Source organism: Triticum urartu, chromosome 5 (genome assembly GCF_003073215.2).
Source record: "Triticum urartu cultivar G1812 chromosome 5, Tu2.1, whole genome shotgun sequence".
NCBI lineage: Eukaryota > Viridiplantae > Streptophyta > Magnoliopsida > Poales > Poaceae > Triticum > Triticum urartu.
This window is the reverse complement of record NC_053026.1, coordinates 532,560,287-532,587,715: the sequence shown is the minus strand read 5'-3', so window position 1 is coordinate 532,587,715 and position 27,429 is coordinate 532,560,287.

Sequence of the window (27,429 nt, the reverse complement as noted above, 5' to 3'; positions counted from 1 at the left end):
TACATCTTTTGGCGTGAACATGTGTATTACCACGACCAAGATTCACTGAACTATTCACATAGGGTGCATGACCATGAAAGGTATTATTCATGTAAACAGAATAACCATTATTCTCTAACTTAAATGAATAACTGTATTGCAATGAACATGATCTAATCATATTCATGCTCAACGTAGACACCTGATAACATTTATCTAGGTTCAATACTAATCCCGAAGGCAGATGGAGCGTGCGATGGTGATCTCATCAACTTTGGAAACACTTCCAACACACATCGTCACCTCGCCCTTAGCCAGTCTCCGTTTAGTCCGTAGCTTTTGCTTCAAGTCACCAATAATAGCAACTGAACTGGTATCCAATACCCAGGTGCTACCAGGAGTACTAGTGAGGTACACATTAATAACACATATATACTTTGTTGAAGTTGCCAGCCTTCTTATCTACCATGCATTTGGGGTAATTCCGCTACCAGTGACCGTTCCCCTTACAATAGAAGCACTTAGTCTCGGGTTTGGGTTCAACCTTGGGTTCCTTCACTGGAGCGGCAACTGGTTTGCCATCCATGAAGTTTCCCTTCTATCCCTTGCCCTTCTTGAAACCAGTGGTCTTGTTAAACCATCAACACTTTATGCTCCTTCTTGATTTCTACCTTTTGCGGTCTTAAGCACCGTGAACAGCTCCGGGATCAACTCCATCCCTTGCATGTCATAGTTCATCACGAAGATCTAGTAGCTTAGTGATAGTGGCTAGAGAACTCTATCAATCACTATCTTATCTGGAAGTTTAACTCCCAGTTGATTTAAGTGATTGTAGCACCCAGACATTCTGAGCACATGCTCACTAGCTGAGCTATTCTCCTCCATCTTGTTGGCAAAAGAACTTGTCAGAGGTCTCATACCTCTCAACACGGGCATGAGCCTGAAATCCCAATTTCAGCTCTTGGAACATCGCATATGTCTTATGGCGTTCAAAACGTCATTGGAATCCCGATTCTAAGTCGTAAAGTATGGTGCACTAAACTATCAAGTAGTCATCAGGATGTGTCTGTCAGGTGTTCACAACATCCACAGACGACGTTGTAGGGGTTTGCACATCGAGCGGTGCATCAAAGACGTAAGCCTTCTGTGTAGTTGTGAGGACACTCCTCGGACTATGGACCCAGTCCGCATCATTGCTTACAATATCTTTCAACTTGGTCTTTCTCTAGGAACGTATTGAAACAAGGAGCTATAACGTGAGCTATTTATCTACAACATATTTGCAAAGACAATTTAGACTATGTTCATGAAAATTAAGTTCATCTAATCAAATTATTTAATGAACTCCCACTCAGATAGACATCCCTCTAGTCATCTAAGTGAAACATGATCTGAGTCAACTAGGCCGTGTCCGATCATCACGTGAGACGGACTAGTCAACATCGGTGAACATCTTCATGTTGATCGTATCTTCTATACGACTCATGTTCGACCTTTCGGTCTTCCATGTTCCGAGGCCATGTCTGTACATGCTAGGCTTGTCAAGTCAACCTAAGTGTATTGCGTGTGTAAATCTGGCTTACACCCGTTGTATTCGAACGTTAGAATCTATCACACCCGATCATCACGTGGTGCTTCGAAACAACGAACCTTCGCAACGGTGCACAGTTAGGGGGAACACTTTCTTGAAATTATTACCAGGGATCATCTTATTTAAGCTACCGTCGTTCTAAGCAAATAAGATGTAAACATGATAAACATCACATGCAATCAAATAGTGACATGATATGGCCAATATCATTTTGCTCCTTTTGATCTCCATCTTCGGAGCTCCATGATCATCGTTGTCACCGGCATGACACCATGATCTCCATCATCATGATCTCCATCATCCTGTCTTCTTGAAGTTGTCTCGTCATCTATTACTTCTACTACTATGGCTAACGCTTTAGCAATAAAGTAAAGTAAATACATGACGTTTATGTTGACACGCAGGTCATAAATAAATTAAGACAACTCCTATGGCTCCTGCCGGTTGTCATACTCATCGACATGCAAGTCGTGATTCCTATTACAAGAACATGATCAATCTCATACATCACATATATCATTCATCACATCCTTTTGGCCATATCACATCACACGGCACATGCTGCAAAAACAAGTTAGACGTCCTCTAATTGTTGTTGCAAGTTTTTACGTGGCTGCTATAGGTTTCTAGCAAGAACGTTTCTTACCTACGCCAAAACCACAACGTGATATGCCAATTTCTATTTACCCTTCATAAGGACCCTTTTCATCGAATCCGATCCGACTAAAGTGGGAGAGACAGACACCCGCTAGCCACCTTATGCAACTAGTGCATGTCAGTCGGTGGAACCTGTCTCACGTAAGAATACGTGTAAGGTCGGTCCGGGCCGCTTCATCCCACGATGTCGCCGAATCAAGATAAGACTAGTAATGGCAAGTAAATTGAAAAAATCGACGCCCACAACAACTTGTGTTCTACTCGTGCATAGAAACTATGCATAGACCTAGCTCATGATGCCACTGTTGGGGATCACAGCAGAAATTTAAAATTTTCTACGCATCAGCAAGATCAATCTATGGAGTAATCTAGCAACGAGGGGAAGGGGAGTGCATCTACAGACCCTTGTAGATCGCTAAGCGGAAGCGTTGCAAGAACGCGGATGAAGGAGTCGTACTCGCAGCGATTCAGATCACGGTTGATTCCGATCTAAGCGCCGAACAACGGCGCCTCCGCGTTCAACACACGTGCAGCCCGATGACGTCTCCTACGCCTTGATCCAGCAAGGGGAGAAGGAGAGGTTGGGGAAGACTCCGTCCAGCAGCAGCACGACGGCGTGGTGGTGGTGGAGGAGCGCGGGACTCCAGCAGGGCTTCGCCAAGCACTATGAGAGACGAGGAGGGAGAGGGGTAGGGCTGCGCCAACAGGGGAAGAACTTCGTGTGTTGGGCTGCCCCTTTGCCTCCACTATATATAGGGGAAGAGGGAGGGCTGCGCCCCCACCTAGGGTTTCTACCCTAGGGGTGGAGGCAGCCCCAATCCCCATCTGGGGTGGCGGCCAAGTGGGGGGAGAGGGAGGCGCACCAGGCATGGGCCTTAGGGCCCATCTGCCCTTAGGGTTTGCCCCTCTTCTTTCTAGGCGCATGGGCCTTGGTGGGGAGGCGCCCCAGCCACCTAGGGGCTGGTCCCTTCTCACACTTGGCCCATGTATGCCTCCGGGGCCCGTGGCCCCTCCCGGTGGACCCCCGGACCCCTCCGGTGGTCCCGGTACACTACCGGTGATGCCCGGAACACTTCCGGTGGCCAAAACCATACTTCCTATATATCAATCTTTACCTCCGGACCATTCCGGAACTCCTCGTGATGTCCGGGATCTCATCCGGGACTCCGAACAACATTCGGTAACCGCGTACACACTTTCCCTATAACCCTAGCGTCATCGAATCTTAAGTGTGTAGACCCTACGGGTTCGGGAGTCATGCAGACATGGCCGAGACAACTCTCCGGTCAATAACCAACAGCGGGATCTGGATACCCATCTTGTCTCCCACATGCTCCATCATGATCTCATCGGATGAACCACGATGTCAAGGATTCAATCAATCCCGTATACAATTCCCTTTGTCTATCGGTACGATACTTGCCCGAGATTCGATCGTCGGTATCCCGATACCTTGTTCAATCTCATTACCGGCAAGTCTCTTTACTCATTCCGTAACACATCATCCCGTGATCAACTCCTTGGTCACATTGTGCATATTATGATGATGTCCTACCGAGTGGGCCCAGAGATACCTCTCCGTTTACACGAAGTGACAAATCCCAGTCTCGGTTCGTGCCAACCCAACAAACACTTTCGGAGATACCCGTAGCGCACCTTTATAGCCACCCAGTTATGTTGTGACGTTTGGCACACCCAAAGCACTCCTGCGGTATCCGGGAGTTGCACAATCTCATGGTCTAAGGAAATGGTACTTGACATTAGAAAAGCTTTAGCATACGAACTACACGATCTTGTGCTAGGCTTAGGATTGGGTCTTGTCCATCACATCATTCTCCTAATGATGTGATCCCGTTATCGACGACATCCAATGTCCATGGTTAGGAAAGCGTAACCATCTATTGATCAACGAGCTAGTCAACTAGAGGCTTACTAGGGACATGGTGTTGTCTATGTATCCACACATGTATCTGAGTTTCCTATCAATACAATTCTAGCATGGATAATAAACGATTATCATGAACAATGAAATATTATATAATAATAACTAATTTATTATTGCCTCTAGGGCATATTTCCAACAATCTTTTGCTTGGTGACTGGGCGCAAGTCTCCGTATGCTTCTCATGCGGTGACCAAGGTGGAGCTGTGTGCCATCTACAGTATCAACGACTTTGAGTCTTAGTGGCAAGGTGCAGCGGGGTCACGGGGCTGGATACTGTTTGATGGGTGCGCGCAGGAGGCTGGCACTATCCGGCACCGTTGTGGCATCAAAGGCAGTAGTGTCTGGCAAGATCAATACATTGATTGTTCCTGAAGATGGGGTTGCTGAAGAAGGTGGCAATGAAATCTACAGCACGCACATACGGTACATGCTTAGGGTCTGCTACACTGGTTGGTGCTCCTAGCTAGCAGGTGGGTAGGTTGGCGTGCGTGGCACGAGGTCAGGGCACATAATTAATCTTGTAGGTAGGACGACAGTTTTCACCAATAAGGTGTCTTTGAGTTGATCTATGTATTTATTTTTTATGGCTTTGTTGAATAATGCAATAAACATGGATGTGTGCATCGCTCGATGCAGAGCCGGGGTAATCTTCCTTTTTGCGGAAGAAGGAACAAAAAGAAGCATCACAATGAAACAACCATCCCAAATTGATTCCATAAATGCATATGGGTAAGAAAAAAGAAAGTGGGTGATACCAATTCCCAGAGTAACAAAATACAGTGGAAAGGTGTTTTTACAATTTTGCGTGTCGGTTATAATATATTGTTGTTTCCACCAGATAAAAAAAGTGTGTTGTTGCAATATTTCTATTTCTTGTATAACCATTGTAATCACGCGTGTTGAAAATGACAAACACATAGGTTGTCTGTATGAACTAGGAAGAAGAATTCTTGCAAAAAAAACTAGGAAGAAGAAAAAGGCATGCATGCATTTAAAAAAAACCATGCATGCATGCATTGGTTGACGGAAACATAGCGGAGCAGAGCAGCTCTCCTCTGTTTTTGCTTGCTAGACCGCTAGCTGCATGCAATGCATGCTCTGTTTCCTTGGACGGCTAACGAGCTACTCTATACGTACTTGTGTCGGCCGAGCGAAGGGTACTCCATATCACAGGGTTGGGTTTCGTGATCGGGTCACAGAGGCCCAACTAAGGGTTCAAAAAATATCTCGTACTCCCTCCGTCCAATGAAAAGTGTATATCTAGCTTTGAAATTTATTCATACTAGTCATTTTGTACGTGCTTTGCACGTGAGATTGTATGTATAATCAAAATAAGAAAACATTAAAAATTACAACCAAAGTACATATGTTATGATAAATTTTATGTTGGAATTTTCATCAGGAGATCATATTTTCTAGTACAAACTCGTGAAAAATTCCTTGTTCTTTGCATCAGAACACAATAGCCAACAATGTCTTTCTTTATGTAGAAGGTTCTAGACACAACCTTTGTTTTTTTAAAAGAAATGTTATTGACATACCATGATATATTTATTTTTTAAATTCAATATTGAAATATAGAAAAAAATAATCTTTATGTAACAACTATTCACCTTTTCATTTTCCCTCTTTTTCTCACCCTCAAGTCAGAATTTCTCATAATTTCTATTTCATGATTGTGTCCTGGACCCAACAAAAAAGAGAGGAGAAAATCAATTCTCTACAGGTTGTTTGAACATTTCTCCCCCTTAACAGCATCCTGTTAACTACTTAAAAAATCTTTCTGTAGATGGTCCAACGGGATGCTGCCATGGTAGGTTTCTATACGTGCTCATGAGATGTTTCTAGCATGTTCTACCTTGTCTATTGTGACCAGTTCACCACGTCTTAGCTGGCTGAAAGTTCTGGAGCAAGGATCATATCAAATGGCAGGCAGGGGTAGTGGTCCCCAGCACGAATCCCTCCAATATGGACCATAGGATTGGCTGATCCAATGGTATATATGGTCACATCTTGCCAATTTCAAATCAATGAATTAGAGCCGTCTGATCGTATTGATCCAACGGTCCATATGTTCCGCTACTCATACACTATATAGTCGTATAAAAAAGAGTGTACATCTATCTTTCCCAATGCACTTTAAAGTGGGAAAAAAATACTTCTCTCTCATCACACGGTAATCAAGACTAGTCCTGGCCATCTCAGGCCCGGCCCTGTCGGCCCACCCAGGCCCGACCCTAAAATCCAGGGCCTAGGCCCGATGGGCTTGTCCGTGGGCCGGGGTTGGGCCTGAGTTTTGAGCCCATCAGCAGGGCTTGGACGGGTTTGGGCTTGGCATATTGGCATTTTAAGGAAGAGGCCCGGCCCACGGCCCTAAGCCCTAAGGGCTTTTTAGGGCTTTTTACGAGATGGGCCGGGTTTGGGATTGAAAAGTAGGCCCGGTGGTAGGGTCTGGGAGGGCCTGGGTCTCAGTTTTCTGCCATGGGCTTTTTTAGGCCCGGCTCGACCCGGCCCATGGCCAGATATAATCAAGACCAATAGTAATATACACATGGTCTTCTTAATTTCTACATGCACTTAGGCTACCCGTAATGGGAGTATCGTAGGTAGTATCATGCGTGTCAAGTAAGCAATTTTGATGAGGTGACATGAAATTAAATAAAGAAAATGATACCGTATCATATTAAATGATGTATTACTTTGTGTCATGCATGTCAATAAATATAGTCCTTTATGATACTAACATATAATACTATGCATTACGGATATAGTATCATACACTAGTATCATATGCATGATATTAGTATATGATATTCCCCATTACAACCAGCCTTAGCTTATTGGGGGTTGGGTAATTAAAGAGGGGAGAGATGGTGGCTTGCACCTTTTCAATGCATTTTTTACTCAACTTCATAATTTGTCCTAAAATTTCTAGATGTACACTCTTCACCATACGGAGGGAGTATAAGTTTATCTTGAGTAGTGCATATCACTTCCATGGGTCCTCGGAACTTATTTCGCCAGATGAGCGGCGGTGGGATGTTAAGTAGATCCACATGCATTTGTACAATATGGATACTGACATTATTACTCAAGATCCGCAAATCAAACTACGTTAAATCATTCGCAACAACGCTCCTTTGAACTAGTTCTATTTCTACCCACTCCCCTCGAGACCACCACACCTCTGTGCATCTTTCATCGATCCTCACTTTCATACACCGTTCATGTCTGCCATGCCTTTCAGTCGTCTCCTCTTTCCTTCTCCGCCCTCATTCCACACTTATTCTCAATACGATAGCACCTAGCTTTGCGTGCCACGGGGAGGTCAAAACCTTGATAGGCATCCATTCTCTATGATTCATCAATCAAAAACAGTAGCACGTCATGTTCATGTATCCGGATGCACAGTTTACCTACGTTCTTGATGCTCAAGAGTAGGAGGCGCCGGGAATTTCAGAATAGCGAACGGTTTTGATGCGACATGAATGTACACATAAAGATCTTCGAGCCAACAAGCTAGGGATTGGCTTCTTAATCACTGTAGCACATGGGGTGACACCCGTGCAATCATGCTAGCTCATAGATTGCCTTTTTATTTTCATCAGAGGAAGGGATTCTCACAAAGATCTTGTAGAAGAATTCAATATTGTACTATCACTTTTTTCCTTCTAAAAGTACGTAATTGTATTCAACATCTCTGCAACTACTAAGCGATAAATAATTCACCAAGCGCATTAGGTTTTACGATCTTCATCATCCATCAGCCGGAAGATAGTAGTACAATGTGTTCAAATACGTTGACGCATGAATAATTCAGGGGAAAATTGTGAGTGCTCAATTGCTCTGTTTCCGTTGCACCCAGAGTTGGTTTCTTGAGAAGTTGCGTCCGCATTGTAATGGCGGCTACCGAGAGGTCACATCTGTCAGCGCCGCCCTCCGTCCGGTCACATTGCGTGGCATCAATGCCGGCCACTCCGTACTCTAGGACGGCATGAATGCGGCGCGGTAAGCAGCGCGTGCATCAAAAAAAGCACGGAAGAGGCGAGTGGGGGGGGGGGGGGTGGGGGGGGGTGGGGGGGGGGGGGGGGTGGGGTGGGCCAGTGTGGTTAGAAGCGGGCTTGGGAGCGATCTGGACGTTCGCAAAGCCCCCTCATGTTTGTCTCCGGTTACGAGAGAAAGTATGTCTGGATCGCGCCGTGGACCAATATAGACCCGCGTTGGATGGTTTCCGCGGTCCGGACAACGTGGTCCGAACGTATGCGGGAGGTTTGAGGATCGTCGCTGAAGATGCCCTTAGAGCATCTCTAGCAGATCTCATATACCGTCGTCCTGTAAATTTTGTTTACAGTATCCCGTAAACAATTTGCGGGATGACGGACGGATTGGCAATACAGATCCCGGCTAACGTCGCCAGATTCCTACTCGATTTGAAACATTTAGTTCACGCCATAGATATCATACAAGCATAGTTCGTCATACAACTAAGATAGTTCCACACATAGCACACCCATAGATAGTTCAAACTTAAAGTACTAAAACTAGATGATTCATACTAGCATCAACTCCTCACCGTCATCGCCGGAGATGCCTTGCGGGGCGGGGGCTCGTTGATGTGCAACGTGTGGTAGGTCAGCGTGTCGGAGAGGGTTTGTTGGAGATGATACTCCTCTCGGAGTGCCGGCAACTGCGGGGCAGCAACCACATCGCTGGCGGTGGCAGCGGCCTTCGTGTCCCATCACGCTGTTGGGGAACGTAATAATTTCAAAAAAATTCCTACGCACACGCAAGATCATGGTGATGCATAGCAACGAGAGGGGAGAGTGTTGTCCACGTACCCTCGTAGACCGAAAGCGGAAGCGTTAGCACAACGCGATTGATGTAGTCGTACGTCTTCACGGCCCGACCGATCAAGCACCGAAACTACGGCATCTCCGAGTTTTAGCACACGTTCAGCTCGATGACGATCCCCGGACTCCAATCCAGCAGAATGTTCGGGAAGAGTTCCGTCAGCATGACGGCGTGGTGACGATCTTGATGTTCTACTGTCGCAGGGCTTCGCCTAAGCACCACTACAATATTATCGAGGACTATGGTGGAGGGGGGCACCGCACACGGCTAAGAGATCAATGATCAACTGTTGTGTCCATGGGGTGCCCCCCTGCCCCGTATATAAAGGAGCAAGGGGGAGGCGGCCGGCCTAGGAGGAGGGCGCACCAAGGGGGGAGTCCTACTCCCACTGGGAGTAGGACTCCTCCTTTCCTTGTTGGAGTAGGAGAGAAGGAAAGAGGAGGAGAGGAAGAAGGAAAAGGGGGCTGCACCCCTTGTCCAATTCAGACCAGAGGGGGGCTGCGCACCTCCTTCCTTTTGGCCTCTCTCCTCTATTCCCGTATGGCCCAATAAGGCCCATATACTCCCCGGCGAATTCCCGTAACTCTCCGGTACTCCGATAAATACCCGAATCACTCGGAACCTTTTCGATGTCCGAATATAGTCGTCCAATATATCGATCTTTACGTCTCGACCATTTCGAGACTCCTCGTCATGTTCCCGATCTCATCCGGGACTCCGAACTCCTTCGGTACATCAAAATTCATAAACTCATAATATAACTGTCATCGAAACTTTAAGCGTGCGGACCCTACGGGTTCGAGAACAATGTAGACATGACCGAGACACGTCTCCGGTCAATAACCAATAGCGGAACCTGGATGCTCATATTGGCTCCCACATATTCTATGAAGATCTTTATCGGTCAAACCGCATAACAACATACGTTGTTCCCTTTGTCATCGGTATGTTACTTGCCCAAGATTCGATCGTCGGTATCTTAATACCTAGTTCAATCTCGTTACCGGCAAGTCTCTTTACTCGTTCCGTAATACATCATCTCGCAACTAACTCATTAGTTGCATTGCTTGCAAGGCTTAAGTGGTGTGCATTACCGAGAGGGCCCAAAGATACCTCTCCGACAATCGGAGTGACAAATCCTAATCTCGAAATACGCCAACCCAACATGTACCTTTGGAGACACCTGTAGAGCACCTTTATAATCACCCAGTTACGTTGTGACGTTTGGTAACACACAAAGTGTTCCTCCGGTAAACGGGAGTTGCATAATCTCATAGTCATAGGAACATGTATAAGTCATGAAGAAAGCAATAGCAACATACTAAACGATCGAGTGCTAAGCTAACGGAATGGGTCAAGTCAATCACATCATTCTCCTAATGATGTGATCCCGTTAATCAAATGACAACTCATGTCTATGGCTAGGAAACATAACCATCTTTGATCAACGAGCTAGTCAAGTAGAGGCATACTAGTGACACTCTGTTTGTCTATGTGTTCACACATGTATCATGTTTCCGGATAATACAATTCTAGCATGAATAATAAACATTTATCATGAAATAAGGAAATAAATAATAACTTTATTATTGCCTCTAGGGCTTATTTCCTTCAGTCTCCCATTTGCACTAGAGTCAATAATCTAGTTCACATCGCCATGTGATTTAACATCAATAGTTCACATCTTTATGTGGTTAACACCCATAGTTCATATCGACATGTAACCAACACCCAAAGGGTTTACTTATAACGCCCTCGATGCGGCTATAGCTCCCACGTGTCGAGGCACGACTTAGAGACATAACCGCATTGAAAGCAATGTCGCAAGTCAGGCAATCATTACAACATCCCATGTAATACATAATAAAACGGGGGAGATAACATAGTTGGCTTACACTCGCCACGTCACATCAGAGTACATAAATAACATTCATCATACAAATCACTCATGGCCCGACTACGGCGCCAAAATAGAAAAGACCCCCAACATGCGACAAGGCCCTGAATCGATAACCCCAACTAGGCACCACTACTGATCGTCGGGAAAGGAAACATAATAACGCTGAGAGTCCTCGTCGAACTCCCACTTGAGCTCGTACTCGTCACCTGGAGCGGAATCACCTGGACCTGCATCTGGAGTTGTAGTATCTGTGAGCCATAGGGACTCAGCAATCTCACACCCACGCGATCAAGACTATTTAAGCTTATAGGAAGGATAAGGCAAATGTGTGGAGCTGCAGCAAGCGACTAGCATATGTGGTGGCTAACTTATTCGCAAAAGAGAGCGAGAAGAGGAGGCAAGGCGCGAGCGTGAAACTAGAGGAACAACCTGCGCAAGCATAACTCCAACACCGTGTCCACTTCCCGGACTCCGCCGAGAAGAGGCCATCACGGTAACACACGCAGTTGGTTCATTTTAATTAATTAAGATTCAAGTTATCTACAACCGGACATTAACAAATTCCCATCTGCCCATAACCGCGGGCACGGCTTTCGAAAGTTCAATCCCTGCAGGGGAGTCCCAACTTAGCCCATGACAAGCTCTCACGGTCAACGAAGGAAAAGACCTCCTCCCAAGACGTTCCGATCAGACTCGGTATCTCGGTAACTCAAGACACTTCGACAGGTTAAAACAAGACCAGCAACACCGCCCGAATGTGCCGACAAATCCCGATAGGAGCTGCACATATCTCTTTCTCAGGGCACACTCAGATGAGACTAGCTACGAGTAAAACCAACCCTCAAGTTTCCCCGAGGTGGCCCCGCAGGCAGCTCAGTTCGGACCAACACTCAGAGGGAGCACTGGCCCGTGGGGGGCTAAATTACGATGACCCTTGAGTCTGCAGAACCCAAGGGAAAGAAAAGGCTAGGTGGCAAATGGTAAAACCAAGGTTGGGCATTGCTGGAAAAGTTTTAATCAAGGCGAAATATCAAGGGGTTCCCATAATAACCCAACCGCGTAAGGAACGCAAAATCCGGGAACATAACACCGATATGACGGAAACTAGGGCGGCAAGAGTGGAACAAAACACTAGGCGAGAGGCCGAGCCTTCCACCCTTTACCAAGTATATAGATGCATTAAGATAACATAGCAATATAGTGATATCCCAACAAGCAAATAAAAGATGTTCCAATAGGAACGGCTCCAATCTTCACCTGCAACTATCAACGCTATAAGAGGGGCTGAGCAAAGCGGTAACATAGCCAATCAACGGTTTGCTAGGACAATGGTAGGTTAGAGGTTCAATCATGCAATTGGGAGGCTGACAAGCAAGTGGTAGGCATCGTAGCGGTGGCAAAGCAAAAGAGCGAGCAAACTAGCATAGCAAAGATAGTAGTGATTTCGAGGGTATGATCATCTTGCCTGCACAGTTGTCAAAGCTGACTGGATCCTCACAAGCAAACTCAACGGGCTCCTCGGTAGCGAACTCGTCTCCCGGCTCTACCCAACAAGACAAACAAGCAACAAGGATACAATCAACCACGTGCAAGACCAAGCAATATGATGAAATGATGATATGCTATGCGGGATGCGATGCGGGATGCAAAATGCAAGATATGACAGGAAATGCATGAACCTGGCCTCAACTTGGAATTCCAAGGGTGCCACTGGATAGAGGGGGTGAAATCGCTTGACAACGATATAAAGATCATTGGAATCGGAGTTACGGTTTGGAAATGGCAAGCGTTTTAAGATATGACACCGGTCTGCGATTTACAGCAAGTAGGCATCTAAATGCAACGAAATGAACATGCTACAGCCACCAAACATGAAAACAAAATACATGGCAGTGATGTACACAAGATGGTTAACAAAACACTAGCACTGAGCCATAGGCAAATTCATCCATTAAGAGGTTCAAACAAGCATGGCAAAAATGAATATGCAAAACAGATTCCAGACTTAGTGAAATTAACACTAGCCTGAAATTTCAGATCACGATGCTCTCTTCGGAGCAGCAAAACAACATGATAAAAGACCTGAACATGACAAGTAAGAATATGGCATGGAGCTACTCAACAAGCTTAACAAAACACCCAAAGTGACCTGGGGCCAAAAGGGTTCACAAAATACTCTACCGAGCTCACGAACATAGCTCGAACACAATCAGTTTTCAGACTTAGTGAAAACTGAGACATGCTGAAATTATAACTCACGAAGGCATGTAAACGAGCTCGATGCACTCACTACGGTGCAAGTCATAGCAAGGCAAGCATATAACCAGCAAGAAGGCACAATATGCTAGCTACACATGGCAAGAACAAAGGCATAGCATGCATGAAACACTAACGGTAGCATCGGCAAAATCGCAAACAAGTTGACGATCTGCCCAGATTAACAACGAAGCAAAAGTTGAGCTCGATTGAGTCAACCTAGAGCACTTCACATATGCAAACAAAGACATGGATGGATAGAGCATAACATAAATATCAAAACTCCCTTACTGATCATCCTCAAAAGAGGCACGGATCACTAGGAAACAAGCTGGACATATAGCATCACGAACTAAAATATCCCAGACTTAGTGAAAATCACTAAGTCCCTGAAATCAGCAATCTCAGGTACCTCTCTTCGCAAGCTTGCACAAGACAACACACACATCCTAAAAATGCATGGGTGGCACCTCTGGAAAGAAGACAAAATTCTTAACAAAGCATCCCAAAGGGGCACAGGCATATCATGCACGGATTAAACATGGCAAAAATGACAAAAGTGCATGATGAACTAACGGATCTGCAATTTAACTCACGAAGCCTCCTTGTAACAGCATTTTGGGCAACAATATGACCTCAAATGCAAATGATGCAATGGAATGAAATGATGTACATGTCGATACGAAGATTTTGATATATTATATGCGCAAAACGGAGCTACGGTTGCGGAGATACGAGCAGTCAAACATCGCATAAAAACTAGGGTTTCTGGACAAAAGTCAATGGGGGGTTTGGATCTGAGATCTGGAACCGCACGGAACCCGAGGCGGCGCCGGAGCTACTGTTCACCGGCGACGACGGCGCGGATGTCGAGGACGGCGGCCGGCGGAGGCGAGGTCGCCGGCGTGGAGGGAGAGGAGGCCGGAGTGGGAAGTGGCTGCGGTCGGCCGCGGCGCCGGCGGTTGGAGGAGGCGGCGGCGCGGCTCCCGGTGGCGGCGGTCCGCTCCGGCCGGCGGGGCGCGGCGGCGGCGGAGAGGTGGGGCGATGGCGGCGGCGAGCTCCGGCGCCCGGGGCCGGAGAAGACGAGCGGCGCGCGAGCGCGAGCTCTCTGGCCCGGCGAGGCGCGGGGAGGGCCCGCCTCGGGCCAACGGGCCGGCGGCGGTGGTGGATCTGGGACGCCACGTGGCGGCCAACCACTAGTGCGGGGGCGGCGGCGCGATCTGTCCGGCCGGGTCGGACGTGTCCGGCTCGGCGCGGGGATTTTTTTAGGGTTCGGAGGTAGGGGAAGATCCGGAAAACGGGAGGGGGGGTTTAAATAGGCATAAGTGGAGCTAGGAGAGTCCAAATGAGGTGCGGTTTTCGCCCACGCGATCGTGATCGAACGCTCTAGGACATGGAGCAGAGTATGGTGGGTTTTAGGCCAAATCTGGGGGTGTTGGGCTGCAACACACACGAGGCCTTTTCGGTCCCTCGGTTAACCGTAGGAGTATCAAACGAAGTCCAAATGACACGAAACTTGACAGGCGGTCTACCGGTAGTAAACCAAGGCCGCATGGCAAGTCTCGGTCCAATCCGGAAATGTTTAATCCCCACACACGAAAGAACGCTAGAAAAGGCCACCGGAGGAGAACGAAGCGCCGGAATGCACAACGGACAACGGGGAAAATGCTCGAATGCATGAGAAGAATATGTATGCAAATGCAATGCACGAGATGACATGATAAGAGATGCACGAAAAAGAAAACAACACACGGAGACAAAGACCCGAACCCGAGAAATAAATATAACTTAGCGCCGGAGACGGCAAGAGTTGGATACAAACTTAGGGAAAGTTACATCTCGGGGTGTTACAACACTCCACCACTACGAAAAGATCTCGTCCCGAGATCTAGGACTGAAAGAACTCCGGGTACTCAGAACGGAGGTGATCCTCGCGTTCCCAGGTAGCTTCACGGTCGGAATGGTGACCACTTGACTTTGAGAAATTTGATTGACTTGTTGCGAGTCTTGCGTTCAGTCTCTTCAAGAATAGCAACTGGGTGCTCACGATAGGAGAAGATCTTCTTGGAGCTCAATGTCCTCGAAGTTGACGGTGCGGTCAGGAGTCTTGAAGCACTTTCGAAGCTGAGAGACATGGAACACATCATGAACATTTGCAAAGTTTGAAGGAAGCTCGAGTTGATAGGCGAGGTCGCCTCTCTTGCTGACAATCTTGAAAGGTCCCACGTATCTAGGGGCAAGCTTCCCTTTGATACCGAAGCGACGAGTACCTTTCATAGGAGAGACGCGGAGGTAAACATGATCTCCCGATCTCGAAAGCCAAATCACGGTGCTTACTATCATAGTAGGTCTTCTGGCGGGATTGGGCTGCTTTGAGGTTATCACGAATGACTTTGCACATTTCTTCTGCTTCTGTGATTAAGTCATTACCCAGCAGCTGACGTTCACCGGTTTCAGACCAATTGAGAGGGGTACGGCACTTCCTGCCATACAGAATTTCAAATGGGGCCTTGCCCGAACTTGCTTGAAAACTGTTGTTATAGGAGAATTCAGCATAAGGAAGACAATCCTCCCACTTCATGCCGAAGGAGATCACACAAGCCCTGAGCATATCTTCAAGAATCTGATTGACACGCTCGACTTGACCGCTCGTTTGAGGATGGAAAGCAGTGCTGAAGCGGATGTTGGTGCCCATGGCCTTCTGGAAAGAATCCCAAAACTTGGAGGTAAAGATGCTGCCACGGTCTGAAGAGATCACTTGAGGAATACCATGCAGAGAGACAATGCGAGAGGTATAGAGTTCCGCCAATTGAGCTGCGGTGATCGACTCTTTGATAGGTAGAAAATGAGCCACTTTGGTGAGCTTGTCGATGACGACGAATATAGCATCATTGCCACGCTTGGACTTTGGAAACCCAGTCACGAAGTCCATTTCAATGTGGTCAAACTTCCATTCTGGAATGGCAAGAGGTTGGAGGAGACCAGCTGGCCTTTGGTGTTCTGCCTTCACTCTTCTGCAGACATCACATTCATTCACGAATTGAGCGATCTCGCGCTTCATTCGAGTCCACCAATAAGCTTGCTTGAGATCCTGATACATCTTCGTACTACCAGGGTGGATGGAGAGGAGAGAGTTGTGAGCCTCGTTCATGATCACTTTACGAAGTTCACCTTTGGGCACAACAATACGATCTTCGAAGAAGAGAGTGTCCTTGTCATCAAGGCGGTAGCACTTGTACTTGGACTGACTCTTTGCAATCCCAATCTTCACCTTTTTCACCATAGTATCAAGAAGCTGGGCTTGGCGAATCTGGTCTTCTAAGGTAGGAGAGACTTGAAGGTTGGCGAGGAATCCTTGAGGAACAACTTGAAGATTCAGCTTGCGGAAAGCTTTACAAATCTCGGGTTGATAAGGCTTGAGAATCAGACTGTTGCAGTAAGCCTTTCTGCTCAAAGCGTCAGCAATCACATTGGCCTTGCCTGGAGTATACTCAATACTCGGATTATACTCTTGAATCATTTCGACCCATCGAGTTTGCCTTAGGTTGAGATTAGGCTGGGTGAAGATGTACTTGAGACTCTTGTGATCAGTGAAAATGTCCACTTCTCTTCCCAATAGAAGATGTCTCCAAGTCAAAAGAGCATGCACAACTGCCGCCAACTCGAGATCATGAGTGGGGTAGTTCTTCTCATTAGGCTTCAACTGGCGAGAGGTATAAGCAACCACTTTCTTTTCTTGCATCAATACTGCGCCAAGACCTTGGAGAGAGGCATCACAAAAGACCTCGTACGGCTTGGATTCATCAGGCGGAGTCAGAACTGGAGCAGTGATCAACTTCTCTTTCAAAGTGTTGAAAGCCATATCACACTCCGGAGACCAAACGTACTTGACATGCTTCTGAAGAAGATTTGAGAGAGGCTTCGCGATCTTGGAAAAAATTTCAACGAATCTTCGGCAATAGCTTGCGAGACCGAGGAAACTGCGGAGTTGCTTCACGTTCTGAGGAGGTTCCCAATTCACAATTGCGGATACCTTCTCGGGATTCACGGAAATGCCCTTGGCAGAGATGATATGACCAAGATAAAGAACCTCATCGAGCCAAAATTCACACTTGGAGAACTTGGCATAGAACTGATGTTCCCTGAGCTTATCAAGAACCAAACGCAAGTGCTTGGCATGATCTTCCTTGTTCTTCGAGAAAACCAGAATGTCATCGAGATAGACCAAAACAAAGTCATTGGTGTAGGCGTTGAAGATGAAGTTCATCATGCGAGAGAACGTCGGAGGAGCGTTGGCGAGGCCAAAAGACATGACTGTGTATTCATATGAACCAAAGCTTGTTCTGAATGCTGTCTTGGGAATATCTTCTTCACGAATGCGAATCTGGTGATAACCCATACGGAGATCAAGCTTGGAGAATACTTGGGCACCCTTGAGTTGTTCAAACAGCTCATTGATGTTGGGAAGTGGGTATTTGTTCTTGATGGTCTTCTTATTCACTGGACGGTAATCAACACAAAGTCGACTCGATCCATCCTTCTTCTTCACAAAAAGAACACCACAACCCCACGGAGAAGTACTAGGCCGGATGAGACCCAATCTTTCTTGCTCATCGAGTTGTTTCTTCAAATCCTTCAACTCTTCGGGGCCGAGCTTGTAGGGACGTTTGCACACAGGTTCCGTACCGGGCTCAAGTTCAATAACAAATTCAACCGGCCGGTTTGGAGGCATCCCTGGGAGTTCTTCTGGAAAAACGTCTTGATACTCACAAACAACCGGAATCTGCGAAATAGCATCCAATTCACCCTTCTCATTGAGAGAAAACAACCGTATGGTATTATCCCGAGCGGCAAAGACAATGACATCCTCAGACGAATGAGTCAGTTGAATCTGCCTGGCTGCACAATCAAGCTGAGCTTTATGCTTAGAAAGCCAATCCATTCCGAGAATAAGATCAATATCAGAGTTGCCAAGAACCATTGGAGAAGCAAGAAACTTGAAATCACCCATCAAGATTGAAATATCCGGCACCTCCATACTGGAACTCAGTCGCTTAGCTGGAGAGACGACTTGCATAGCTCTAGGTAATGCCTTAGTGGTAAAATTGTTCTCCGATGCAAATGGAAATGACATGAAGGAATGCGATGCACTAGAGTCAAAAATAACTTTTGCAGGAATATCATTAACAGGAAGGTTACCCATGATCACATCTGACGAGTCCTCTGCGTGGGCTGCATTCATCAAATTGACCTTGGCGTGCTTGGGGTTATGCTTGACCACAGCTGTACTTGCCGATCTCACAGGAGGAGGAGGAGGAAGACGCCTCTGGTTGAAACACTTGTTGGCATAGTGACCCTTCTGTTGGCACTTGTTGCACGTGACCTCTGAAAGCGGACGGTGATACGGAGCACTCGATCTTGGAGCTTGAGACGAAGTTTTGTTCTGAAAGCCTGGGTTGGGTGGGTGGGAAGAACCACTGCCACCTTTGCTCTTCTGCTGATACGGCTGATGGAACGGAGGAGGAGGAAGCCAATACTTCTGCTGCTTGGCCACTTGAGTAGAGGAAGAAGGAGTAACATCTCTGACTCGCTTCCTGGAAGCATCACACCTCAACTGAGCAGCCTCTTGCTTCAGTGCCATGTTGTAGAACTCATCGTATCTCAACGGCTCAAAGAGGACAAGAGCGAGCTGAATTTCCTCGCGAAGACCACCCCTGAACTGATAGATCATGCTCTTCTCATCAGGAACATCCTGCTTGGCAAAACGGGCGAGCTTCTGGAACAACTTGTTGTAGTCATAGACAGACAAAGAGCCTTGCTTCAGATTGCGGAATTCCTCACGCTTGCTTTCAACCACGCTCTGCGGAATGTGATGAGCGCGGAAATCTTGACGGAAATCATCCCAAGTGATCAAACGTCCACCTCTGGAATCCTTGTACTGCTGGAACCACTCTGCAGCCTGATCTTTGAGTTGGAAAGAAGCGAACTTGACGAAATCTTCAGGCCTGACGTTACTGCACTCGAAATGCTTACACAGATCCACAAGCCAATCGTCAGCATCGGTTGCCTCAACACAATTACTGAAAGTCTTTGGCCCGTTAGCAAGGAACTGGTTGAGTGTAGCAAAGTGACCCTGATTGCTGCCTTGATTCCCTTGACTGCCTTGATTGCGCTCTTGGAGAATTTGCATGATCACCTGAGTATTTGCATTAGTTGCGGCCATCACAGCTTGCCATGCCTCTGGAGGAGGTGGGGGTGGTGGCGGATCAGGATTCGGAGTCGTGCGCGTTGGAGGAGCCATCCTGAACAGGTTGACCACCATTAGCACATGACAGATAAATATTGAAGCTGAATCCAACGGAATGAAAATTGCAACATATAATCTTCACATCCGAACAAAATGAACGAATGCATTTCTCTTGAAGTGGTCACATATTCCTAAATTGCGAAGCCACGAAGAATCAGGTAGAAGGGGTACAACAACGAGGGATGGAATCAACATATGACGTCGAAGCAAAACGAATGCCACAACTCGAAATAAAACCAAGGGTTGGCTTGCGGAATAAGCCGGAACAAATACATGATAGAAATTTCGTCCGAAGTTTTCGTGGTGGGACCTACACGGGCTCGATCGTACAGCACCATCATGTACAAGGCAGTGCACATGACATACGAAGCGTCCCCGAGTCAGCATAGCCAAGGACTCTTTAAGACACAACGAGACCACTGTAAAATCGACCGTGAATAGGCGAACCACTAGACGTCGAACCCCAATTTCATATCATACATTTGTCGGAAAGATATCCTAAGGCTACTTGAATTCCCACCTATGAAATTCCCGAAATTTTCCCGGTTATGCAATCAGGTGTTGGGGATACAGGGGAGCATAATATCTCACTCAAGCTAGCAAATCCTACATCCAGCTGTATCCATCCTTCAACACATAACCAAGAAACCTTCGGAACCCATCTATCTCAACCTTCGAAAAGCATCCGTTATACAAGTTATGGCGATACTCCCGAACTCCCGCCCCAGTATTGGGTGGCGTCGAGGTTATCTCACCAACGAACTGCATAAAAGAGATTTTCGATGTCGCGCACAAATCTCAAGTATACCAGAATTGCAACGATAAAATTGTGACGACAACACCTCGGAGCTCAACTCCCCGGGACACTGCCACAACCCCTAAAGACAGGAGGCACCAAGAACAATGTTCTCGTCACAAAACCATCGGAACAAAACCAAGATACTCGCGTGATCCTAAAAAATTTTTTTAGTGAAATTTGAGAAGAGAAGAGTTAAAACTCTACGTCAGGATGCCTTACCAGAGCGATGAGGAGACTGGGAAGTAAAAAGAATTCCTAACTCTCCGATATATAATTCCTAAGTGACTCAAAACATTTTTTTCTAGACACAACTCGGCTGCTAAAAACGATCAAGCAATGGGGGCTCCTAAGGTCGGGGAAGGCTCTGATTACCAACTTGTAACGCCCTCGATGCGGCTATAGCTCCCACGTGTCGAGGCACAACTTAGAGACATAACCGCATTGAAAGCAATGTCGCAAGTCAGGCAATCATTACAACATCCCATGTAATACATAATAAAACGGGGGAGATAACATAGTTGGCTTACACTCGCCACGTCACATCAGAGTACATAAATAACATTCATCATACAAATCACTCATGGCCCGACTACGGCGCCAAAATAGAAAAGACCCCCAACATGCGACAAGGCCCTGAATCGATAACCCCAACTAAGCACCACTACTGATCGTCGGGAAAGGAAACATAATAACGCTGAGAGTCCTCGTCGAACTCCCACTTGAGCTCGTACTCGTCACCTGGAGCGGAATCACCTGGACCTGCATCTGGAGTTGTAGTATCTGTGAGCCACGGGGACTCAGCAATCTCACACCCACGCTACCAAGACTATTTAAGCTTATAGGACAGGATAAGGCACGTATATGTGGAGCTGCAGCAGGCGACTAGCATATATGGTGGCTAACTTATTCGCAAAGGAGAGCGAGAAGAGGGGGCAAAGCACGAGCGAGAAACTAGAAGGAACAACCTGCGCAAGCATTACTCCAACACCGTGTCCACTTCCCGGACTCCGCCGAGAAGAGGCCATCACGGCAACACACTCAGTTGATTCATTTTAATTAATTAAGATTCAAGTTATCTACAACCGGACATTAACAAATTCCCATCTGCCCATAACCGCAGGCACGGCTTTCGAAAGTTCAATCCCTGCAGGGGAGTCCCAACTTAGCCCATGACAAGCTCTCACGGTCAACGAAGGAAAATACCTCCTCCCAAGACGTTCCGATCAGACTCGGTATCTCGGTAACTCAAGACACTTCGACAGGTTAAAACAAGACCAGCAACACCGCCCGAATGTGCCGACAAATCCCGATAGGAGCTGCACATATCTCTTTCTCAGGGCACACTCAGATGAGACTAGCTACGAGTAAAACCAACCCTCAAGTTTCCCCGAGGTGGCCCCGCAGGCAGCTCAGTTCGGACCAACACTCAGAGGGAGCACTGGCCCGTGGGGGGCTAAAATACGATGACCCTTGAGTCTGCAGAACCCAAGGGAAAGAAAAGGCTAGGTGGCAAATGGTAAAACCAAGGTTGGGCATTGGTTGGAAAAGCTTTAATCAAGGCGAACTATCAAGGGGTTCCCATTATAACCCAACCGCGTAAGGAACGCAAAATCCGGGAACATAACACCGATATGACAGAAACTAGGATGGCAAGAGTGGAACAAAACACTAGGCGAGAGGCCGAGCCTTCCACCCTTTACCAAGTATATAGATGCAATAAGATAACATAGCAATATAATGATATCCCAACAAGTAAATAGATGTTCCAACAAGGAACGGCTCCAATCATCACCTGCAACTAGCAACGCTATAAGAGGGGCTGAGCGAAGCGGCAACATAGCCAATCAACGGTTTGCTAGGACAAGGTGGGTTAGACGTTTGACATGCAATTGGGAGGCTGACAAGCAAAAGGTAGGCATCGTAGCATTGGCATAGCAAGAGCGAGCAAACTAGCATAGCAAAGATAGTAGTGATTTCGAGGGTATGATCATCCTGCCTGCACAGTTGTCAGAGTTGACTGGATCCTCACAAGCAAACTCAACGGGCTCCTCGGTAGCGAACTCGTCTCCCGGCTCTACCCAACAAGACAAACAAGCAACAAGGATACAATCAACCACGTGCAAGACCAAGCAATATGATGAAATGATGACATGCTATGCGGGATGCGATGCGGGATGCAAAATGCAAGATATGACAGGAAATGCATGAACCTGGCCTCAACTTGGAATTCCAAGGGTGCCACTGGATAGAGGGGATGAAATCGCTTGAAAACGATATAAAGATCATTGGAATCGGAGTTACGGTTTGGAAATGGCAAGCGTTTTAAGATATGACACCGGTCTGCGATTTACAGCAAGTAGGCATCTAAATGCAACGAAATGAACATGCTACAGCCACCAAACATGAAAACAAAATACATGGCAGTGATGTACACAAGATGTGTTAACAAAACACTAGCACTGAGCCATAGGCAAATTCATCCATTAGAGGTTCAAACAAGCATGGCAAAAATGAATATGCAAAACAGATTCCAGACTTAGTGAAATTAACACTAGCCTGAAATTTCAGATCACGAAGCCCTCTTCGGAGCAGCAAAACAACATGATAAATGACCTGAACATGACAAGTAAGAACATGGCATGGAGCTACTCAACAAGCTTAACAAAACACCCAAAGTGACCTGGGGCCAAAAGGGTTCACAAAATACTCTACCGAGCTCACGAACATAGCTCGACACAATCAGTTTTCAGACTTAGTGAAAACTGAGACATGCAGAAATTTAACTCACGAAGGCATGTAAACGAGCTCGATGCACTCACCATGGTGCAAGTCATAGCAAGGCAAGCATACAGCCATTAAGAAGGCACAGAATACAAGCTATATATGGCAAGAACAAAGGCATAGCATGCATGGGACACTAACGGTAGCATCGGCAAAATCGCAAACAAGTTGACGATCTGCCCAGATTAACAACAAAGCAAAAGTTGAGCTCGATTGAGTCAACCTAGAGCACTCCATATATGCAAACAAAGACATGGATGGATAGAGCATAACATAAATATCAAAACTCCCTTACTGATTATCCTCAAAAGAGGCACGGATCACTAGGAAACAAGCTGGACATATAGCATCATGAACTAAAATATCCCAGACTTAGTGAAAATCACTAAGTCCTTGAAATCAGCAATCTCAGGTACCTCTCTTCGCAAGCTTGCACAAGGCAACACACACAACATAAAAATGCATGGGTGGCACCTATGGAAAGAAGACAAAATGCTTAACAATTCATCCCAAAGGGGCACAGGCATATCATGCACGAATTAAACATGGCAAAAATGACAAAAGTGCAAGATGAACTAACGGATCTGCAATTTAACTCACGAAGCCTCCTTCTAACAGTATTTTGGGCAACAAGATGACCTCAAATGCAAATGATGCAATGTAATGAAATGATTTACATGTCGAGGCGAAGATTTTGATATATCATATGTCCAAATCGAAGCTACGGATGCAAAGTTACGGCAGGTCAAAGTAGGCATAAAAGATTAGGGTTAGGAGATAAAAGTCAACCGGGATATTTCCAGATCCAGATTTGCACGTTTCCCGAGGCTTCGCCGGCGCGCACTGTAGCAGCTCGTCGGGGAAGAAGAAGAACAGCGGCCGGCGGGAGGAGGCGGTGGCCGCGGCCGGGTCCGGTGGCCGGCCGGAGTCGCCGGGCGGCGAGGTGGACCGCGGGCGGCCGGTGGCTCGGGCGGCTCGGGCGGCGCCAAGGCGTGCGGCGGCGGAGGCGCGCGGCGTCGGGCGAGTACGGCGGCGGGTCGACGCCAGGCGACGAAGGGCGGTGCGGCGGAGGCGGTCGGCGCCGGCGACGAAGAAGACGGAGGTTGGGCGCGGGCGGCGGAGGAGCCGGTGCTGGGCTCGGGGGCCGTACGCGGGCCTCCCGGGCCGGCGGCGGCGGCGCCACTGGCAGCGCGGGAGAGGACGCGGGCGGCGGCGGACGCTGTCCGGGCGGGCGGACACGTCCGTCGGTGCGGGAGATCTGTTTTTTTTTGGCTAGGGTCGAGGAGGAAGACGAGATCCGAAATGGGGGGTATTAAATAGGCATAAGTGGAGCTAGGAGAGTCCAAATGAGGTGCGGTTTTCGCCACGCGATCGTGATCGAACGCTCTAGGACATGGAGCAGAGTTTGGTGGGTTTTGGGCCAAATTTGGGGGGTGTTGGGCTGCAACACACACGAGGCCTTTTCGGTCCCTCGGTTAACCGTTGGAGTATCAAACGAAGTCCAAATGACCGAAACTTGACAGGCGGTCTACCGGTAGTAAACCAAGGCCGCATGACAAGTCTCGGTCCAATCCGGAAATGTTTAACCCCACACACGAAAGAAAGCTAGAAATGGCCACCGGAGGAGAACGAAGCGCCGGAATGCAAAACGGACAACGGGGAAAATGCTCGAATGCATGAGATGAACATGTATGCAAATGCAATGCACGAGATGACATGATAAGAGATGCACGAAAGAAAACAACACACGGAGACAAAGACCCGAACCCAAGAAATAAATATAACTTAGCGTCGGAGACGGCAAGAGTTGGATACAAATATGGAAAGTTATATCTGGGGCGTTACAGCACGAGTAGAACACAAGTGAGTTGTGGGCGATATAAGTCATACTGCCTACCAGCATGTCATACTTTGGTTCGGCGGTATTGTTGGACGAGACGACCCGGACCAACATTACGCGTACGCTTACGCGAGACCGGTTCCCCCGACGTGCTTTGCACACATGTGGCTTGCGGCCGACTGTCTCTCCAACTTTAGTTGAACCAAGTGTGGCTACGCCCGGTCCTTGCAAAGGTTAAAACGGAGTCTATTTGACAAACTATCGTTGTGGTTTTGATGCGTAGGTGAGATTGGTTCTTGCTTAAGCCCGTAGCAGCCACGTAAAACTTATAACAACAAAGTAGAGGACGCCTAACTTGTTTTTGCAGGGCATGTTGTGATGTGATATGGTCAAGGCATGATGCTAAATTTTATTGTATGAGATGATCATGTTTTGTAACCGAGTTATCGGCAACTGGCAGGAGCCATATGGTTGTCGCTTTATTGTATGCAATGCAATCGCGATGTAATGCTTTACTTTATCACTAAGCGGTAGCGATAGTCGTGGAAGCATAAGATTGGCGAGACGACAACGATGCTACGATGGAGATCAAGGTGTCGCGCCGGTGACGATGGTGATCATGACGGTGCTTCGGAGATGGAGATCACAGGCACAAGATGATGATGGCCATATCATATCACTTATATTGATTGCATGTGATGTTTATCTTTTATGCATCTTATCTTGCTTTGATTGACGGTAGCATTATAAGATGATCTCTCACTAAATTATCAAGAAGTGTTCTCCCTGAGTATGCACCGTTGCGAAAGTTCTTCGTGCTGAGACACCATGTGATGATCGGGTGTGATAGGCTCTACGTTCAAATACAACGGGTGCAAAACAGTTGCACACACGGAATACTCAGGTTATACTTGACAAGCCAAGCATATACAGATATGGCCTTGGAACACCGAGACCGAAAGGTCGAGCGTGAATCATATAGTAGATATGATCAACATAGTGATGTTCACCAATGAAACTACTCCATCTCACGTGATGATCGGACATGGTTTAGTTGATTTGGATCACGTGATCACTTAGAGGATTAGAGGGATGTCTATCTAAGTGGGAGTTCTTAAGTAATATGATTAAATTGAACTTAAATTTATCATGAACTTAGTCCTGGTAGTATTTTGCAAATTATGTTGTAGATCAATAGCTCGCGTTGTTGCTTCCCTGTGTTTATTTTGATATGTTCCTAGAGAAAATTGTGTTGAAAGATGTTAGTAGCAATGATGCGGATTGGATCCGTGATCTGAGGTTTATCCTCATTGCTGCACAGAGGAATTATGTCCTTGATGCACCGCAAGGTGACAGACCTATTGCAGGAGCAGATGCTGACGTTATGAACGTCTGGCTAGCTAAATATGATGACTACTTGATAGTTTAGTGCACCATGCTCAACGGCTTAGAATCGGGACTTCAAAGACGTTTTGAACGTCATGGACCATATGAGACGTTCCAGGAGTTGAAGTTAATATTTCAAGCAAATACCCGAGTTGAGAGATATGAAGTCTCCAACAAGTTCTATAGCTATAAGATGGAGGAGAATCGCTCAACTAGTGAGCATGTGCTCAGATTGTCTGGGTACTACAATCACTTGAATCAAGTGGGAGTTAATCTTCCAGATAAGATAGTGATTGACAGAATTCTCTAGTCACCATCACCAAGTTAGTAGAACTTCGTGATGAACTATAGTATGCAAGGGATGATGAAAACGAATCCCGAGCTTTTCATGATGATGAAATCGATGAAGGTAGAAATCAAGAAAGAGCATCAAGTGTTGATGGTTGACAAGATCACTAGTTTCAAGAAAAGGGCAAAGGGAAAAGGGGGAACTTCAAGAAAAACAGCAAGCAAGTTGTTGCTCAAGTGAAGAAGCCCAAGTCTGATCCTAAGCCTGAGACTAAGTGCTTCTACTGCAAAGGGACTGGTCACTGGAAGCAGAACTACCCCAAGTGATTGGCGGATAAGAAGGATGGCAAAGTGAACATAAGTATATTTGATATACATGTTATTGATGTGTACTTTACTAGTGTTTATAGCAACCCCTCAGTATTTGATGCTAGTTCAGTTGCTAAGATTAGTAACTCGAAACGGGAGTTGCAGAATGAACAGAGACTAGTTAAGGGTAAAGTGACGATGTGTGTTGGAAGTGGTTCCAAGATTGATATGATCATCATCGCACACTCCCTATACTTTCGGGATTAGTGTTGAACCTAAATAAGTGTTATTTGGTGTTTACGTTGAGCATGAATATGATTTGATCATGTTTATTGTAATACGGTTATTCATTTAAGTAAAAGAATAAATTATTGTTCTGTTTACATGAATAAAACCTTATATGGTTACACACCCAGTGAAAATAGTTCATTGGATCTCGATCTTAGTGATACACATATTCATAATATTGAAACCAAAAGATGCGAAGTTAATAATGATAGTGCAACTTATTTGTGGCACTGCCGTTTAGGTCATATTGGT